Source organism: Macrobrachium rosenbergii, chromosome 4 (assembly GCF_040412425.1).
Source record: "Macrobrachium rosenbergii isolate ZJJX-2024 chromosome 4, ASM4041242v1, whole genome shotgun sequence".
Lineage (NCBI taxonomy): Eukaryota > Metazoa > Arthropoda > Malacostraca > Decapoda > Palaemonidae > Macrobrachium > Macrobrachium rosenbergii.
In genome coordinates, this window is record NC_089744.1 from 79,213,517 (window position 1) to 79,235,247 (window position 21,731).

Genomic DNA, 21,731 nt, shown 5'->3' on the forward strand with positions numbered 1-21,731 from the left:
CAGGGAGGAGTAAAAAACCTTGTTGGCATAATCCTGATTTAATCTAACAACAACAACAACAACTGATCCTTTATCAGCTTTCTTTCAAAGTAGGAAATATGCGCTTGAATTTCTCACCTGTATTTATCCCATGAAATCTTTTCTCACTTCCTCAGAGTCGGCCACGTGGTACTCTGAAGACACTTCTGTTACTACTGATGAGCTCAGGAACTCTGTCTCTTCTTCTGGATTCCCTGATGCTTGCAACACTGTCTTTGCGTAAAGGTACTTCCGGTCCTTTCACAAGTGCTATTTTCTTTCTTCATTTGTCCCTCTGTTTCCCCTGGGCTAAGAGAAATAACGGCATTTTGCTCTCCGTCTCTTCACTCCAAACCACTAGCCTGAAGAAATTCTTCTTGCTTTCCTTTGAGACTCAAATTCTCTCTCTCTCTCTCTCTCTCTCTCTCTCTCTCTCTCTCTCTCTCTCTCTCTCTCCTCGTTGGACTGGTCGGTACCGTTTTCGGCTAGCACTCTGCAGGGCCCGAGTTCTAATCTCCGGCCGGCCAGTGAAGAATTAGAGGAATTTATTTCTGGTGATGGAAATTCATTTCTCGCTATAATGTGGTTCGGATTCCACAATAAGTTGTAGGTCCCGTTGCTAGGTAACCAGTTGGTTCTCAGCCACGTAAAATAAGCCTAGTCCTTTGGGGCAGCCCTAGGTGAGCTGTTAATCAGCTCAGTGGTCTGTTAAACTAAGGCATACTTCTCTCTCTCTCTCTCTCTCTCTCTCTCTCTCTCTCTCTCTCTCTCTCTCTCTCTTTCTGACGCCAGTTTCAATAGCCACAAGTTAATCTCTCTCTCTCTCTCTCTCTCTCTCTCTCTCTCTCTGTTCTCTCTCTCTTCTCTGTTATCAGTTTGAGGAGCTATTATAACATGAAACATCCTTAGGCTACAATCTTTATGATTTTTTAAAAATATTTTTTCCTTGTAGTACTAATCTAGGTATTTGTTTTCCTGCGTTTTACATCATTACTTCTCAGAAACCTATTTGGCATGCTTATGTGTTATGATAGAAGCTATTGTAATTCTTCCATTATTTTTTGTTGTGCTGTTAACACCTTGTTTACGTCTTCAACTTTATTTTTTTCTTTCTCGTCATTTAACACGTATGGGTTTTTTCAAGGTATTTGTATGGTATGATTTACAGAGTGTCAATTCTTCAGTATACTTGAAAAACTCGAAGAATTTCCTATGTCCAGGTGTATTTTGGGAATAACCGGCGTTTGTAAATACGTAATAAAAGTAAAACTTCACGTTTTAACCTTCATTTCGTGTATTTTAAGAGATTTACGTAAAGAAAATTATTATTATTTCGGTCGTAGTTCTCAAAATGTATAAGTTTACCTCGACATAAGCCACCAATTTTGTATAATGAAGAGAAATTCCGTTTCCCTTTTCATACGGAATCAAAACACTCCTTTTTCGTTTCAACATTAAAGAGTTATACCCCATGCTTAGCGCTAATATCTCTCTCTCTCTCTCTCTCTCTCTCTCTCTCTCTCTCTCTCTCTCTCTCTCTCTCTCCTGAAATATAGAAAATAGACGGATCCATTCCACGCTCAAAGCGCAAACACAAAATTACACCTGGAGAATGAAGCTAAATACTCGATGCAGGGAGGGAAGTGTTTGTTCCCGGACGAGATTATTGATACAGATGGGAAAGTACTCCTACACACTCATACACTCTCCTACACACTCCTACACTCTCCGGGGCGTACAGGCAGAATCGCGTTAATACTTAATGATATGCACCGACAGTACGTTGACGAATTATAGATCAGGGAAGGGCTTAAAGGAGAGGTCTTCTTCTTCAGGACTTCGGCTGCTCATAAGGCATGGGTTTATTGCCCTAGTGTAGGTTCGGTCCTGTTTCGGAGCGCCCCCGGAACGTTTCTTGCAAAAGGTTTTAAGAACTTAAAGTCGTGTATGTATACGTATGTATGTATGTGTCTATATATATATATATATATATATATATATATATATATATATATATATATATATATATATATATATATATATATATATATATATATATATATATATCAGTACTGCATGATATCTTTTCTTAAACCTGTCACCCTCCATTTTCTTCACATGATCAAACTGTTGCAGAATATTGACATACATACATATATATATATATATATATATATATATATATATATATATATATATATATATATATATATATATATATATATATATATATGTATGTATATATGTATGTATGTATGTATGTATGTATGAGCATATGTTATATATTCACTATGAATCTCTTCATCTCTTCCTTTTAAAGGGGTTATAGAAGTCCATTGAAAAAGGGTTGCTAGCCCCTGCTTCTCTCCAATCCTGTTGCGGCCAGCCACATCCGACCAGCTGCCAAGTACATAATTCAATGATTAGTTCAACAGAGAGGTAATGGTATTGAGCAGAATATGCCTAAATCATTTTCGCTTTTTTTGGAGTCGAACCCTTAGAGCTTTCGCTGGTAAGGCAAACATTTCAACCACTGCACTGCTCTATACCTAAAGACTGTATAAGTGTTCTGAAACGGTTTGGTCATGTGAAGAAAACGGAGGGTGATAGGTTTAAGAAAAAATATCATGCAGTACTGCACTTGCGACTGAAACGAGGGAACAGTGCTCAAATTATCCAGGATGCGAGATTGCATTTATGGTAAATTTGAGTGGCACCAATTATAGAAGGTTTACTGTATTCTGCAAGCATTTTCGGCGCTCCATGCATAAATGCGATTTTTCTGAGAGGCAATCGTTATTTTCTCTTAATGGGGACAGGTATATATATCCGCAAAAGTGAAGGGCCATAAAGAGCGTCTCTTCACTGCTGTAGCCATATTTCTGATGAAGGGGAAGCAGAACGGAATTCTGGAAAAGGGGATGACCGTCTTTTCAGATTGCTCCGACCGATTGGATAAGGAAGCCAGCAATCTGTTGTTTTAGTTATCTGTGTTTAAGGTTTTGTGTCGCTTATACTTTTTATTGTTCTTTACATTCTGAATGCCTGTCCGTCTGTAAATAAAATAATATTGTCGTAAAAATGATTCATTAGTGAAAACTATTAGCAGCAAGTATTTTTAAATTTGTTTTCCGGCATGGGTGATTATTGTACTGGCTTGGGGGTATGGCCACATCAGTTGTTTAATCAGTGATATCTATGTTCATATGGGAATAATATTGGGACTGAATATATAGCTGACTTGTTTGTAATAAGGAAACAAAAGAGGAAAATTTTGAAGTTGGTTACATATTTACAGTTTTCTTGCTTGCTCGCTTCAAGATATTTGATGTAATGGCAACCGATAGGTATAACTGTTCGTTTGTACAAAGGGTAAACGATTAAGCAGTGAGTAAAATTGGTCGGAGAACAAATTTGCTCAATAGAATGGGGATGATGTGTAATTTGATTGACGCAAGATGTAAAGGGTGTGCAAACACTTAGTGTGCTGCTTCTACAATAATAAATATGGTAAATTGTTATTATTATTTTTATTAGTATTTGGAGGTTATTGACATTACCCTTAGTATCCTGAATATTTGACCCTTGACCCTGAAAACTTCTGACGATACAATAAAAAAAGAAAATCAAGAATGTGGTTACCTTTCGTCCTAACAAAAACACCAAAATAGGTTGCTTTCAATTATCTTTAACATGTATACCTCGAGTCTCGTTTCCGGGAGATTTCCATATCATTAAATGCAAAAGGGTAGAATAAATAAATTCTGGGGAAACCTGTGAGTAGGTATCTCCGTAGTGTTTTCCTCATTATTTTTTCTCGCTCTCTTAAGCTGATGGGAAGGATGATATTGAAAAGTGAGTGGCTATATCGAAATCGCTTCAGTCATTTTTAATCCCTCCTCCTCCTCCTCCTCCTCCTCCTCCTCCTCCTCCTCCTCCTCCTCCTCCTCCTCCTCCTCCTCCTCCTCCTCCTCCTCCTCCTCCTCCTTCTTGTTCTTCTTCTTATCGTTATCATTCTGATTACAGTTATGATACTGACAACTCAGTGTACAATGTAAAGTTTTATCATCGCTGCCCATATATCTTCTGTAATCTCTCTCAAATGAACGCCATATTCTTTGGAAGATTGAATTTCAAGTCAGTGGCCCCTGTAGGCTTGTTCCATATAAGTATGGGTTTATCATTTGAATAATAATAATAATAATAATAATAATAATAATAATAATAATAATAATAATAATAATAATAATAATAATAATAACAATAATTTTTTGGTAATGTTTCAAACCATTAAGAAGCGCATTTTCCTTCAATTTTATCGGATTTCCTAGCACAACCTCTTAATGTGAATAAATAGCAAGACTTGAAAGACAAACTTAGGGTGTCGAGAAATCTGAATGCCCATCGGGTTATTCACTCTCTCTCTCTCTCTCTCTCTCTCTCTCTCTCTCTCTCTCTCTCTCTCTCTCTCTCTCTCTCTTCTTCTTTGCTTGCCTATCTCTTTGGTCAACAAAACTAAATTATTCACATTTGAGGATGCATAATGCAAAATATTCATAGGTGAATTAACAAAGTCATTTTCTATTATTTAGTGCCCTATATTACTGCTTTGAGTAATAGAGAGCAGATAGGCTATACAATATATATAATATCAGCATGTCACTCATCAAGGGAATATTTTAAAATACATTAAACTGTAGAAAAGGCGGAGGTAAAGATCATGACAAAAGATAAGAATAGAGGTGGATTCGTCTCCCTAGATTTAGTTGCAGTCACCTCCATAATCCCTGAAGCTTGAAGGGACTTCCTCAAGTCCTTCCGAGGATTTTACCTCTCCTAGACTGTACATCGCCCCACGGTACCTAAAGTAGCCGTGGCCGTACTCTCTATCTTTACAATATACTATATATACACGCGCGCGCATACACATAAATACACTATATAATATATATGTGTATATATATATATATAATATACATATCTATACACATATATGTGTGTATATATATATACATATATATATATATATATATATATATATATATATATATATATATATATATATATATATATATATATATATATATATATATATATATATATATATATATATATATATGTGTGTAATTCTAATATTTGAGCAAGAGAGACAGTGGATAAGTTTTTTTACGGGGATCATTTTGCACTCCCCAGCTGATAGGAATAAATGAAAAGAGGATGAAAATAATTTCCCAGATTCGAGGGGTTTGCATATTTGCGGTAATTGGAAAGGACTGACCGAAATCTTTGAATAATTAACACTCACATGTCAGTTGACAAACAAGAGGATTGTGTTTTGTTTTGTTTTGTTTCCCTGGTACCATCATCCACCTATGCGATTTGTAACTTAATCATCGGTATTATCATTAATTTTTTTTCTATTTTAGAGGCTGTTATCGATGTGAATGTTAGTGCTAAATTATGGAATCAAGTAGTTTATGGTCCCCTTTATCTCATCCTCCATTCACCCTCTTATTCATCCTAACATGGTTGCGAAGAACATTTTCTCTTATTGTGACGCCTATTCCATTACCAGCCTTATCTTCATTATGTATCCCTTGTCTTTGGAGGTAATTTCTTGTGGCAACATTGTAATATACATCAAACCAGTCAATCACTTATTGTTCCTCAAGGTTATAAGTTTTGCTTAACTCCAAATTCAAAGATTTAATACATCATAAGTTTCATCATCCAAACATTTTTAAGTACTACGCATGATATAACTTTTAAGTAAGTAAGATCTCCAGAAATCCTTTTCTTATGAGAACTAGAATCCAAACTTATCCGCCCAGAATCTCACGATAAGCGAATATAGGCCACAAATCTCTCCTGCCAATTTCAGTAACTTGCCGTATAGATAAAAACATTAGACACTTCATGGATTTCTCTGCAACGGCTCAACTCGGTGTTTCAATAACCCCGCTGAAACAACGACACAACTTTTTGGAGTTCCCAGTTTACCACATGATTTATGAAAGAAGTTTGTTGGTAAACCAAAGACTTAATTAGAAAGTAAGTCCGAGGGCTCTCGACCTAAGCCTCTTGCTGAAGTCAGAATACGTAGATGCTGAGATGACTCTATAATCCACTGCTCGGCCTCCTCCTCCTCCTCTTCTCCTCTGGCCATTTAGACGCCCACACAACTGCGCATGCGTCACTATGATTGGTATTTGTCATCTCGGCCAGATACCAAAATAGAGTGATTTCTTGAAGTGTATGCCTTGCAAAATTATTGTTTCCCTATCTGAATTACTGATGTTAATTTGAAAATGCTTCTTGGTTGGATATAATTCCATATTATTTCTTTGAAGAAGGAAAGTTATATTGGCTACACTTACACAAACGCACCCGATAGACTAGAAGCATCAAGACATCAACAAAATTTTTCGTGTGAACTTTGAAACTGCACGAAAGAGCAAAAGTCAAACTCGGAAAGTTTTTCAACTGATAAAAAGTGGTGATGTTCAGAACCACGCACAGGACAACTAAATATCACTGGGATAGGGAGGATGATATCCAGTTGATCTTGACTAACAGAAAGGTGCGCTGAGTTAAGATTTGAGTACTCAGTAATGTTAAAAATTGATCAGGTTGTACGATATTTAGAAGATCGCGCTGGTCACTCGTTTGAGGCGGACTTAGCAAGTGCATGTTTAAAAGAACCAGGGATAAGTTAGGTGTTTGATGATTAGGCAAAAAGAACGGCAAAGAGCTGTTGTCAGTGTATTTACAAACTACTGGAGGATCGTTGAGAAATACAATGCGGGCCAAATACCATCCCAATTCTTGAATTCTAAGAACCCTAAGGATCTTACAAAGTACTTGAGGATTCGTACCGAAATGCAATGCGGACAAAATATTGTGCCAATTGTCAGATTTCTAAAAGCCCTGAGTATCTTATGAGCTGAGAATACTGAAGGATAAGCACAAAGCTTATACGAGTGTGTAGATTCTAACATTATATGGAAATATATGTGAGGAAATGGAATACAGTAAAAAAATATTATTTGGATACATTCTCTAGCTTTAAATTAGGAGTAAACGCAAAGTTGGTCTGTGAGCGCCGTCTTTCTTCAGCCAGCTACTGGTACTTCAAAGCCACTGCGATACATCAAAGCCTATATATACTCTTAATGAGTTGAAGTATGTTAATGCTACTGTGATTTTGACATATACGGTAAATGGCGATGTTTTTCACATTGTGTAAGATACTACAATCTCTCACATACTTCCTACTGTCTATGCCCCGTAGGCCGTACGGGGCGATATTTTTCTTTAGCTTTGGATGAAAGCAATGATATTTTGGATACAGCACAACTTCTGATTTTTACTAGAGGTGTTGACAAAAACTTTAAGACTGTAGAAGATTTGTGTGCCCTACGAAGTATGAAAGATACTACAACATCAGAAAATCTCTTTTTAGAAGTATTTCAGGCAGTAAATAACCTTGATTTAAGTTGGGCCAAATTAAAAAGTGTAACCACGGTTGGAGCAAGAAACATGGTCGGAAGTAAAGCAGGGTTGGTCGAGAAAATCTGCAATGAGGTTGTTAATGCTAATGGCACACCTCTGAAGTTCCACTGCATTATTCATCAACAGGACTGTGCAGTAAGGTTCTTAAATTTGAAGATATCATGAACGTCGTCGTATCAACTGTGAATTTCATTAGACGTCATGGTTTGAATCATAGACAGTTTCAAACATTTTTATCTGAAATAGATTCAGAGTATGGTGATATATTGTACCACACTGAAGTGAGGCGGCTCAGCAAAGGAAAAGTTCTTAGGCGTTTTTTTGCTCTTCGTCATGAAATTGAAATATTTCCTACTGAAAAAGGAAAGATTCAAGAGGTATTTTCAGATTCAGACTGGGTTTTCTGCTTAGCTTTCTTATCTGATATAACTGATCATTTGAATAATTTGAACTTAAGACTGCAAGGCAGTGGAAAATTGGTATTAGATATGTTTACTGAGGTGAAAGCATTTGAAAATAAACTAGATATTTTTATGAAACAGTTCAGTGATGAAAGCTTTATGCATTTTCCCCTGTTGTAAAGAGTTGCAAAATGAGAAAAGAAATTACTTCAACTGCCTCAAAAAAAATGCACCAAGGCAATAAAACTTCTAAAAGAAGAATTTGCAAATAGATTCAAGGACTTCCATGATCATAAGCAGGAAATTCAAGTGTTTCAAAACCCTTTCAGTGTATCACCAGAAGAAATTCCAGGAATTTATCAAATGGAAATAATTGAATTGCAAGCCACTGATGCACTGGTTTTCAGTGCATCCTTTTGGAATTTTATTCCTGTCTACCTGAAGAATATTCTCATTTAAAAAAGTTTGCTGTTGGTATGTTTTCAGTTTTTAGTAGTACATATATCTGTGAGCAAACATTTTCAAAAATGAAGCTAGTAAAATCGAAACTTAGATCTAGACTTACTGATGAGCATCTTCGCCAAATTTTGAGGCTTTCTGTTACAAATGTTGAAATAGATATTGGTAAGCTTGCAAATAAGATGCAGCATCAAGTTCCCATTAAAGATGAGATAAATAGAATTTTCAGTAACTCATTATTCTTTGTACAAACTGTACAATAAAACATAAGCTACTATTAAGAATTTTGTATTTATAGGAATAATACCTATTTAGCAATAGCTGGCATATGAGCCTAAGCCTAAACTAAACTCTAAAACTAAATTATATACTAAATAAATGTGAACTTTCTCCGATAGTAAGGATAATTCTAATATGCGGCCCTCATCTGTATTTGGAATGATAATGTGGCCCTTTCATGCAAAAAGGTTGGGGACCCCTGCCGTTAGGGGATAGTGCCGTCAGTGCACCTCATGCGGTGCACTGTAGGCATTACTTAAGGTTCTTTGCAGCGTGCCTTCGGCCCCTAACTGCAACCCCTTCCGTTCCTTTTACTGTACCTCTTATCTTATTATTTTTCTTTCATCTTACTTTCCATCCTCTCCTAACAACTGATTCATAGCGCAACTGCGAGGTTTTCCTCCTGTTACACCTTTCAAACGTTTACTGTCAGTTTCCGTTTCAGCGCTGAATGACCTCATTGGTCCCAGTGCTTGGCCTTTGGCCTAAATTCTATATTCAGTTCAATTCAATTCCTACTGCCTATGCAGCCAAACCCCACAAAAAAGATAAATATAAAAATAATGGATTTAGTTTATGTTACATCGGCTCTTTCCGACATCGCGTGCAAATCCGGGCTGTAATCGTTATCGGATGGTCCTGAACTACAGATGAATTAAGAAAGACAGCGGTAGTCTATTATACTATGGCCATGTAATAAGAAGAGAGGAGGTGGAACCAATCAAGAGAGCTAAGAACATGCCAGTGATTGCCGGGGGGGGGGGTGAGGATTGTGGGGCGTCAGCGGATCAGATAGATGGATGTGTGAGGAGGGATATGGGTGAGGTGGGACTGGGGGAGGAAGATGCAAAAATAGAAACAGATGGAGAAAGCTGACTCGAGCGGCTGACCCTGCTACACAGTGGGACTAATAAGGTCGAAAGAAGAAGGCGGCAGTAGTCTTATAAGGGTTTAAGGTAAAGAGGAGTTAAGTCTTTAATTGCAATGTCACGGTACTTTGGAGCAATTTGGATGCTAAATTATTTTTTCCACCTTCTGAGTTACAGGAGAGTGAGTGTTTCATGTCCATTCTCATCAGTGTAGTTGAAACCGAGACGCTAGGATATGCTGAGTGCTGAGAAGTAATGAACCTCAGCGTCTTAGCAAGAAGTATGGTAGTTGAGGAAAGAAACAGCCTGCTGATTTGAGCGAACATCATCACAAGCAGATTGATACCAGAAGATACTTAAAAAACATAAACGCGAAATTAATGATTTGAAAGAAAGGAATGAGGAACTTGAGATACTGAAGAATTAGAAGAGGCAGCAAAGCGAATAAAAGCGAAACGGGGAAAAAAGAGATGGTGTAGTAAAAACCACTGAACAAATAAATGGCAAAACAATGGAGAATACGTAGAAGTGGGAAGTTAAAGAATGAATAGGTAAGTTCATGGTCAACGCAGCCGCCTTGTAAAACACGAACCATAACAAAGTATTGCAAGTAGCAATGGGTCACAATGAGACTCAAGTGTCGGTAGAGTTTGAGTCAGCTGTAAGGAATGTTTGTTTGATAAAAGGAAAAATGAGCTTTCATGAGAACATGCATGTTTCTCTCTCTCTCTCTCTCTCTCTCTCTCTCTCTCTCTCTCTCTCTCTCTCTCTCTCGCTCTCTCTCCTCCGCCTTAGCAAACATCTTGGCATGTATAGTTGGAGGAAGAAATGACCTTTGGGGGCAACTCTTGCACATTCCTTGCTTGCTGGAATTGGAATCGGGAGAAGAATTTCTTGCAAGACTCCTCCATTCATGCCATCCGAGGTGAAACGAGGGTAAACGTCCCACTCATCTCCTCCAGAAAAGAGAGTAATGAAAAATAAGCAGCTCTCGAATGGCGCTTGATTGACAGTAGCAAAAACCCATTCAGAATCACACAGCTGCTCTCCCGACGTCCGAAAGCTTCCGTTTGTAATTCTTGATGCTCTCGGTTTTGGAGAGCAATGTTGATGATGTTTTGGGAGTGTGTTGATCTTATGTAAGACGTTTCTTTTACTGCTTTCGAACATGTTTTTGTTCATTATTATCTCGCGTTTTGTCTGAGACGTCATTCTTTTTCTGAGTGAGTTCAGGAGAATATTTTGAATTTAAGAATAATATTTATTTATGTACTGTTTTTGAACCTCATTCTACCTCTGATACACAGTGGAAATATTTCAAGTGCAAAATATTTATAATATTATATCAAGGCACAACAAATATGTTAAGGAAGGTCACCTGCCTTGGGTCTTGAACTATCAAAATCCTGTGACCTGTAATGTCATTAATTATACTAAGTTAGAATACTTGTCTAATAGGTCAAGATTTTATCTGTAAGTTTATAAGCGTGTCCATCAGTTTTAGATCAGTAATGGGCATGGTCTGCATAAACGCCTACATTATATTATTTAGTTAGGTAAAAGTTTTCTTGCTAAGAATTGTAGGAAAAATATTAATATTTTTCCCTTAGATTTTATCTGTAACTTGTGAGCTTGCCAGTCAGTTTTAGAACAGTAATAGGCATGGTCCGCATACACGCCTATGGTACATTATACTCATTAGTTAATTAAGAGTTCTTGCAAAGAATTGTAGAAAAAAAATTTAATAATCTAGGTTTTGCTTCCTTTTGCTTCTCTTGGCGATGCCATATTTCTTGTTCTCTCAGAAACATCTCTCTCATGAAATAGAAAAGCCTGGAAGCAAGAGAGTCCTTGTCAGGACTTGATGGTCTTTCTTTCTCAGAGAAATGTATTTTTGATAGTGGCACATATCATCACGACTTGAGACTCAAAGATTTCGAAAGTGCTGAGTATATGTCTTTTGTGTTTGGGTACCCTTTTAAAAATTTTTAAGTTATTAAATTTGAAAACATGTTTTAAGCAAGTGATCTCAATATTTAGTTCAAATACTAATATTTTAAACTGAAATGTTAAGGGTTGATAGTATCACAGTCGATTTTATGATAGACTTTTGTTTGTATATATATATATATATATATATATATATATATATATATAAATGTATATGTTGTATATACATACATACATACATACATACATACATACATACATATATATATATATATATATATATATATATATATATATATATATATAGAGAGAGAGAGAGAGAGAGAGAGAGAGAGAGAGAGAGAGAGAGAGAGAGAGAGAGAGAGAGAGATTGTTCAACTCTGCTCAGGGAGACAAAGAACTGCTAGGGTATGGTCGTCGGCATACAGCATTTTGTGGGAAGAAAGATTTCTTAGTCAGGTTCTGCGTTTATGTTGGGAGAAACAAATCTTGCAACACTCGTGGAAGACGTTAACCTTTTTAAGAAAAAGTCAGCTTGACCGCAAAATAAGCATTTGATATCTGTTTTAGCAGTTTCAGTATGACATTTAATATTAGGTCTCGTCTCTCTCTCTCTCTCTCTCTCTCTCTCTCTCTCTCTCTCTCTCTATGTATCTCTCTCTGTATATATATGTATCTCACACACACACAGAGAGAGAGAGAGAGAGAGAGAGAGAGAGAGAGAGAGAGAGAGCAGGAAATAATTGCCCTAAGAAAATATATTTCATTTGTTACCTGCTCAGCGACTCAATTTCAGAATATTCGTTGTCCGTATCATCTGGCTTATGAAAGCATTCGTATATATAAGGAAGTACCTGGTGCATCATATCTGGTATTCTTAGCAAAGTAATAATAATAATAATAATAATAATAATAATAATAATAATAATAATAATAATACCGAGGTGAAAAATAAAATTCTGTTTCGAAGAGGAAAATTCAGTAATAAAACGACCAAGTTGACGGGACTGCTAATTACACCTGCCTTTCAGTTATCTATCGATTTATTTGTGTATCTATATCTATAACTACATCTGTATATATCTGTGTAAGTGTGAGTGTATATATAAATATAATATATATATTTATAAATACACACACACACACATATATATATGTATATATATATATATATATATATATATATATATATATATATATATATATATATATATATATATATATATGTAATCCTTACACGTAGCAAGCAAAAAAATTTTGTGCTCCGAGACTATCGGATAAATCATCTTTATTTTGAGCTATTGAGGCTTATAAACATTTCACGCTTTGCGGGGCCATTCTCCCCCGCGTGCTATAATTTATATTGCTTATGCCTTATCTCTCCCAAGAGAAATTAATGCACACGTTCCGGGCCCTTAACTCTCTCCTAAGCTGTTAGATAGCATATAAAAGATAAAAAGTAATTGCCCTCTCTGCCTACATTAGTATTGTAGGGTAAAGTTGAGGGAACGTTAAAAGATTGCGAAATAGATCCACAGAAAGTCGTTAATATAATGTTATTCTTGAAGCTATCTTTAGGAGTTATGAATAGAAGAGTGGTTAAAGTAGTAATTAACAAAGAAAATGAATGAGAGAAGTGTCAGGAAATAAGGGCTGATTAAAGAAAGGTGCTGTTCAATTTGAGGTCTTTCTAGGTACGTCTTAGGGAAGGGATCACGTAATCAACTCATTATATACCCAAAACGTTATTGACATATAGGGTACATGTTATTAATTGTCATGACGTAGTTAGCTAAATGTTATGCGTTTATAGGACAAGGACAGCTGTTTATTAATAGTAATGACTCCTGTCATGAAAGATATCTACTCTGTATATGCTGGGAGTAAAATTACCTGAGTATTCTTTTACAATAAAATCTTATTAGGTACTTCGACGCCTTACGAGATCTTCACCAGAATCCCGAGTATTTTCATTTCAGGTAATTTGGACAACAGATTATTTCCTGAATCCCAGACTGTTCACTTAGATGACTTTCTTTCCTCATACCACCCAGCTTTTGAGATTCTCCCCGTACTTCCGTTTTCCATTTATCATTCTAACCATCCCGTCTCGGCCTTTGTATATAAAAAAGAAACAAGAAATCGGAGGAATGCTACTCATATCCCGCTTCGAGTGGCAGGTAAGTGGCGCCGCTGTTTTCATTTCTTTGGCATCCGTTGTCAAGTGTGCTTTCAGTCTTTTCCCACCAGAGGATTAATAGATGACGCTTGTCTCCCGTGGAGGCTGGGAAAGCTTTAATCCGATTAAGAGGAATTTTTTGTGAGGGGAAAATATGCGTAGTCTATGTACGTCATGTTTTCATGTGTACGTGTGATCGTACGTAGGCTCCAACTCAAATCCTTGCTTATATAAGCATGTGTGTACACGTTTAGTTTGTTAGTACAGTTACATTTGTTTGCACATTATAGGGTTGCATAATGAGTAAATGTATATTACCTAATAGAATACCTGAGATATATGTGTTATATTGTATGGCAATATAACGTCAAATATTTGTTTTAAGACAATATCTGCTTGATGTTCCATACCAGTGATTATTTTCGTTAAGAAAGATGTAAATACGAGTTTACATGGAAATGCAGAAATCTTTCTTTTTAAAATGAATTTCCATCCGCTTTATAATTTTATTCTGCAGCATATCCAAGTGCGTCATGCATGTAAAATTCAGCGTGAAGTATGATGATACCGGTTATTTACTCCTTGCGAGTGCGTGTGTATATGTGTTCACTTACGCGCTGGATGTGTTACGGTATTTCTAAGGTACATTATGACGTAGGCAATTGAGTGGTGAATACGTCATCGTGATCATTTGTATTCAGTGAACGCTGATGAGTTCCTCGTCTGAGTTTGTGCTTGCCATGTCGATGGCAAGGATGAAGATAAAGGGGAAAGGGTTTCCCCCATTCTTTTAGATAAAATCAGACAGTGGCCCCAGGATTCGCTGATCTTGTCAAGTTTTCCCAAAGAGTCTAAGAATTATTGTCTCGTTTGTGAGATGTTATGTCAGTCAGCTCCATTTATTTGAGACTTATGCATTTCACAGATAGTAATGTATGGCTTTTTGAAAAGGAAATCAGTAAGTTGAAAAGTTGATGTATATTTTTTAAAATCATCAATAACAGTGTTAAAAAGCATTTTTGGATGCTAAGGTTAAACCAAAGCTCACTGAACAAAAATGTACTCAAAAGTATATCAAGTATTATCCTCGTAAAATTTTCTGGGTTTGTCTAATTCGTCCAACCGAAAGAGAGAGAGAGAGAGAGAGAGAGAGAGAGAGAGAGAGAGAGAGAGAGAGAGAGAGACGTTAATGAATATTCAAAGTAACCAGAGAACGTGCAGTTTCGAAGAATAGGAAGGATTATATATAGATTATTAATTATCTTTATCTTGAAGAATATCCTCCACAAGGAAGGTTATTTGCTGGTTAAATTCCATCAGATTTAAATTCATTGCAACAGCTGTTTTGAAAGTACTTTAACCAACAGATATGGAAATAAAAGATAAAATCATTTTTTCACGGAAATAAAAATGTCTTTTTTATCCCCACCGAGAGTGTGTAATTCAGTGTGAAATCCCTAATTAACCTCTTTTTTTTTTGTCGAAAGGATTAAGAGGAAACATTTTAGTTACCTCTATAAATAGCTTATTAAGGGTAGTTGGCGCTTTCTCTCTCTCTCTCTCTCTCTCTCTCTCTCTCTCTCTCTCTCTCTCTCTCCTTCTTGATTTATAAGCTTGTCGTAATTTATTTACCTCTATCATTTTCACAGAATGTATATGTTTCCATTATTACATCTCTCTCTCTCTCTCTCTCTCTCTCTCTCTCTCTCTCTCTCTCTCTCTCTCTCTCTCTCTCTCTCTCTCTTGATTTATTTACCTCTAGCATTTTCATAGAATGTATATGGTTCCATTATTACATTTCTCTCTCTCTCTCTCTCTCTCTCTCTCTCTCTCTCTCTCTCTCTCTCTCTCTCTCTCTCTCTTGATACATATGCTTGTAGTAATATCTTTACCTCTAGTATTTTCCCAAAATGTATTTGGATCCATTATTCCCTTCTTGATTTATAAGCTTGTAATAATTTCTTTACCTTTAGCATTTTCACAGAATGTATATGGTTCCATTATTACAGCTCTCTCTCTCTCTCTCTCTCTCTCTCTCTCTCTCTCTCTCTCTCTCTCTCTCTCTCCGTTTTTGATTTTCATGCTTGCAGTAATTTCTTTACCTCCAGCATTTTCAAACTTAGTTTTTTGTTCCACTTTTGTAATATTGTCGAGAGTAAACCTCTATACCGGTGTTTGTGTCTCGTCCTGAAATCAGTAATCATGGAGAAACCTCCTTCCGAAGTTGTTATAGCTTTTGCTGATATAAAGTTATCTAATGACTTCGGCAAAGTCGTCATGAAGGGTGTTAGTGCTGAAGAAGGTGAGTTATTAATCATGAAGAAAATATACGTACAAGTTAGCCACTTTTTACTCAAGTTATTCCATTTTTACGTAAGTTATTCCATTTTTACGTAAGTTACTCCATTTTTACTTAACTTATCCCCCTTTTAAGTTATCGCCTTTATTTACGTAAATTATCCCCTTTTTACTTAAGTTAACCACTTTCTTCTTGAGTTATACCCTTTTTACTTAAGTTATCCACTTCTTACTAAAGTTATCCCCTTTTTAGTTGAGTTATCCCCCTTGTTACTTAAATGTTCCTTGTTTTACATAAGTTGTCCCCTTCTACTCAGTTTATCGCCTTTTCATTTAAGTTATTCCCCTTTTACTTAAGTTATCCCCTTTTTACTTAAGCTACCCCATTCTTAGTTAAGTTATTGCCTTTTTACTGAAGTTAACCCCTTTATGCATAAGTTATCCCATTTTTACCCAAGTTATCCCATTTTTGCTTAAGTTATTCCCCTTTTACTTAAGCTACCCACTTTTACTCCAGTAATCCCCCTTTAACCTAAGTTATCTCATTATTACTTACATTATCCCCCTTTTTTCTTTAAGTTGTCCCTTTTTCTTAAATTTTCCCTCTTTTACTTTATCCCCTTTTTTTCTTTCATGACTTACTTATTTTTGTGACAAGTGGAGAGAGCGGATACAGGAACTTCCCTCTCTCGACCATATCTCCCTCCCCACCCTCTCTCCCTCCCCACACCCTCTTTTCCTGCTCTATAGAGGCCCTTCCCCCATTTTCTTTAGCCCAACTCCTCCCTTAAGGTTTGATAAACGCCAAATCGATGGCGTTTTTCCATTGGGGAAAAGGCGGCTCATCCCACTCCCATTATTAATTCAACCCTTACATTTTTTCCCCTGTCCTTTTCCGTCTCGCCGACTTTCAGTTTTTTTTTTTTTTAGGTATTTGTTGATGTTTTTTTGTGTGTTTTTTTTATTTTACTTTTACAAGGACGTGGCTACTGCATAGGTTTGTGCTTGGTTTGTTTGTTTGCTGGAAAACGGAAGGAATCTCGTTGAGTCCATTGATAAACGTGTGTAGCTTATAATGCGTATATACGTATATACACGTATTTATATATTTGTTTATATATATATATATATATATATATATATATATATATATATATATATATATATATTTATTTATATGTATATAATATGTATATATGTATACATATACATGCACACATACTGTATATGCATATGTATATAATTATAAATATTATATATATATACTGTGTATATATATATATATTATATATATATATATATATATATATATATATATATATATATATATATATATATATATATATATATATATAAACTTTTGGATGCTTTACATCAACTAAATTACATATTTTTCAAAGCGTTTTCGTAACTGGATCATTTTCCATGGCTCAAATCACCGCTTATGGTTGATAGCAACGCCATCACGTCCTTGGTGTAGGTTTGCATTTTTTCCCGTTGTAAATAATAGAAGAGTCTTCCCTCATAAATGTTTCGGTTGTCCTTGATTAATAATTCACGGGAGGTTCCATACGCCCGTTTGTGTGATTTTGTTTGTTTTTTAAATCTCTCCTTGAAGCACACACGATCCATCAGCCCTGCCCCGTGGCTCGGCTTCATTCTATTTTCTGAAAGCCATTTGTCAGCCAATGGCTTTCCCGGTTGCTGCTATATTTTCCACTCTGGTGGCCTGTCATCTTTCACCAGAGGTTAGAGAGAGAGAGAGAGAGAGAGAGAGAGAGAGAGAGAGAGAGAGAGAGAGAGATAGGGTTGTATTTTGTGGGCAAAAATAGTAGGTATATTGCTGTTCTGGAGAATTTATTTTGATTATGTTTTTTCTTGTTCTGTGTTTGATTTATTTATGTATGCACTGTTGTATATACACTGTTGTATGGTGTTGTACGCTTTAATACACTACTCACCTTGAATAAACGTTTGTGCTAAGTATTTTTTAGTGTTAGAAGAAAATATTTCAGTTTTGCTAAAAGTAATTTCTTTTTGTGGATGATATGCAATTTCCATGTCGTTTGTTCAGCATCGGGTAATTCTTCAGTATGAATCACTGTCTAATTTCTCTCCATATTGAGGTCTGTTGCCGTTAGGCATCATACCCAACTGAATGTCCAATATGTGGGCAGCTGATACGTTTTACCATGCACTACGAACATCACGGCTGGAGATATCGCGGTTGCTTCCGTTTCTTATTCAAGAGAATTTATTCTTTCACTTTGTTTGTTCCCGTAGGGGGTAGTGCCGTCAGGGCATCCTAACGTGGTGCACTGTAGGCATTACTTGAGGGTCTTTGCAAGCGTCCCTTCGGCCCCTAGCTGCAACCCCTTTTCATTCCTTTTACTGTACCTTCATTCATATTATCATTCTTCCATCTCGCCATCAACCCTCTCTTAACAAATATTTCATAGTGCAACTGCGAGGTTTTCCTCCTGTTACATCTTTCAAACCTACCTCCTCTCAATTTCCTTTCCAGCGATGGATGACCTCATAGGTCCCAGCGCTTGGCCTTTGGCCTAAACTCTACATTCAATTGAATTCAACTTTTGAGGTTTTCTGTTTCTTTGTTTGTCCACTTGAAAACCTTATTACTGTCTCAGTCTTTTAACATCTCTTCGGCCCGCAGCTGCAGCCTTTTTCATTCCTCTTGCTCCTCCGTTTGATTCTATTTCTTCCATCTGAATTTCCAGGTCCGATTGTTGTATGGCAACTGCTTTGAGGCTTTCTTCCGTTACACCTGAAAAACCTCATTAAGTTTCTCTTTCAACGCTGAATTCTCATTCCATGACCTTTGCGCAATTCCATTCCATGTTACGCAGTTAATCACCCTCCACTTATTTGAAAAGAGATAGTTACTAGAATTAATAGACATCTGGGCCATTTTAGTATGTGGTGTTGTTTGAAGAAAGAGGGTAAGCAATAGCAAAACCAAGGCTTTACTGATAAGCCGATCTCTTTATCATGGTCCAGTTGATGCATGGGTAACACTGTAATTAAAATCCTTAGTATTCGACAGTACTTTGTGGTACCTCGGACTCCAAGCTTTCTGTTTTATTCACAGCAGAAAGCTACTTGGATAGGAACTTAGAGACGTGAGGCTGGAAACAAGAGGAGATTTGTGGAAGTAAAAGCACAGAAAAGACAAAAGTGGCGGAATTTAATAGAGGTCTTTTGCGTCGCACGGCGATGGAGATGATGATGATGATGATAAGTACAATGCAGGGTGCAGTTTATGATAATGGCTTATTATATCTTGATGATTAAAGGTTTTGTCGGTATGCAAATAACTTAGTGTATGGTTTTTTCTCCTGAATGGGTGTCATGTGGTTCCTTTTTAACAAAAATGCTTGAAGACGCCGACTTTTTTTTACCTAAGTATGGTATTTAAGTTTGATACCATTCTGCGTGGATTTTCCAGGCAATCCATTTCACATTTATCTCAATAGAGAACTCTCACTATTGCCTTTGATATTTGTGCTTCATGATTTTGTGCGTGGTACTTTTTTCAGAGGGCATCATTATGTGTGTATGTGTAGGTTTTTATTCTAAAGTTTCCAGTGTCACATTCCCCAGTTTTGGAAAGCTTTCATCCCCTTCCTCCCCTATTTTTTTTTAACGTAGACCCATGTTCTTAGCGATATTATAGATATTTATTCTAAATTTAGTCGTTCAAGCACATCATTCCTGTGCTTCAGTTTATTAGACATTTTCAAGCAAAATTTATGGATGTACCCTTTTTTTTTTTTTTTTACTTCCAGCTGTTATCTACTATTCCTTTTTTTGTTAGGTGTGTTTTTTGTGTCTTATTGTATGCACAAGCTATGTAAGAAAGCTTTCTTGTCAAGTTACTGGTCGTCATACCTTCATTGCACTTCACGCGGTGCACTGTAGGCATTACTTGAGGCTCTTTGCAGCGTCCCCCCGGCCCTTAGCTGTAACCCCTTTCATTCCTTTTTACTTTGCCTCCATTCATATACTCTTTCTTCCATCTTGCTATCCACCCTCTCGTAACAGTTGTTTCATAGTGCAACTGCGAAATTATCCCCCTGTTGCACCTTTCAAACCTTTCTACTCTCAATTTCCCTTTCAGCATTGAGTGACCTCATAGGTCTCAGCGCTAAATTCTATATTCCATTCCTGGTCGTCATACCCTGTTGCTTTAAATGGGTGAACATTAATCGCAAAGATATATTATACTTGCAATTTAAATTGGAAGCGTTATATTATACTGGTGATGAAATGTATTTCCTGTTAAGAGGCCATGCCTTATCCGCCATTTGAAAGACAATACACAGTCCTAAATGTCAGAGAAGTTATTTATGTCACAAATATTTTACTGTCTGTTTAGTATAAATGCCATGATTCCTTGTTCTGAAAGGACGCTAGTCATTTAACAGAACTGTTTGGCAAACACTTACTTGAATAGAATGATTGGTTTTATAGAATTAATGGCAGGAGCAGATGAATGCATCACATATTTCTCACCTGTTTGGGATAAGAGTTGGATGCTTAGTTGTTAAAATGTTGCTGAGTCTCTCTCTCTCTCTCTCTCTCTCTCTCTCTCTCTCTCTCTCTCTCTCTCTCTCTCTCTCTCTCTGTGCTGCTGCTTCTGTTCGTTATAACTCACCCCTTATAAATTTCATGTCCAGAAGGACCCTTCACTCTGATCTCTATCGAGTATTCCAGTAGGTTCCTCCGGAACTAATAAAGCCTCATTTTTTGTTTGTGGTCTTGAAGTGTCCTCTTCTGCAAAGGTGTGCATCAGAAATCTCATCTGTCTAGGTGTTGCTCTATTGTATTTCTTCTCCCCAAGATGCTAGCGTTATTGTTGTTTTGTTTGATTTCATTTTGGGGAAATGGACCATCCTATAATGCTTTCTTTGGTGCTTGGGGTCAGTTGCATACCCTGAAACTGTGCATTACTTCTACTCTTCCCGCATCTGCTCTTAATCTTTAATGTAATGCAACAGACACATCGGAAAAAAAAGTCTCTCTCTCTCTCTCTCTCTCTCTCTCTCTCTCTCTCTCTCTCTCTCTCTCTCTCTCTCTCTCTCTCTCTCATTGGAAATGAAGTCTGAAGTGTAGATGGTGAATTTGAATGAAAGAAAAAAGGTTAAATCTTTGTATATGTGGCATAAGAATAATAAAATAGGGTGATAAATGTGAAGATGAGTAAAGGAATTGGTTAAAACTTAAGCTTAGATAGAATCAAGGATGATATAAAGGTAGAAGAATGGATCTGTGTGTTTTGGTCTTATTGAAACGATGGAAGGAAAATGGGTTGTTGTAAAGAGTGAATAATTCGGAAATTTTAGGAACGGGGAACTGAGGAAGAGCAAGTACAGGTGTTGGAGAAGATGGGACTTAATATCCGGGAAGATCAGGAGTTTTTGCAAGGAAAGAGGTGAAAAGCGTAGTATGTTTAGGGGTTTTTGACACTCTACTAATGAGATTTTTTGTGATTTAGATCAGCTGATGTGGCGGAAGTTTTCTGTACCTGAGGTTCATCCAAGATTCTTCAGTTAAAGTAATGCATGAACTTGTCAGTGATCGTTGTTTTTAACATTTCTCCGGCTCTGTAATTAATTAGGAGCAACGGCTTTATATATATATACACATGTTCATATATATATATACACATATATGTATATATACATGTATATATTTATATATATACACATATATGTATATATATATATATATATGTATGTATGTATA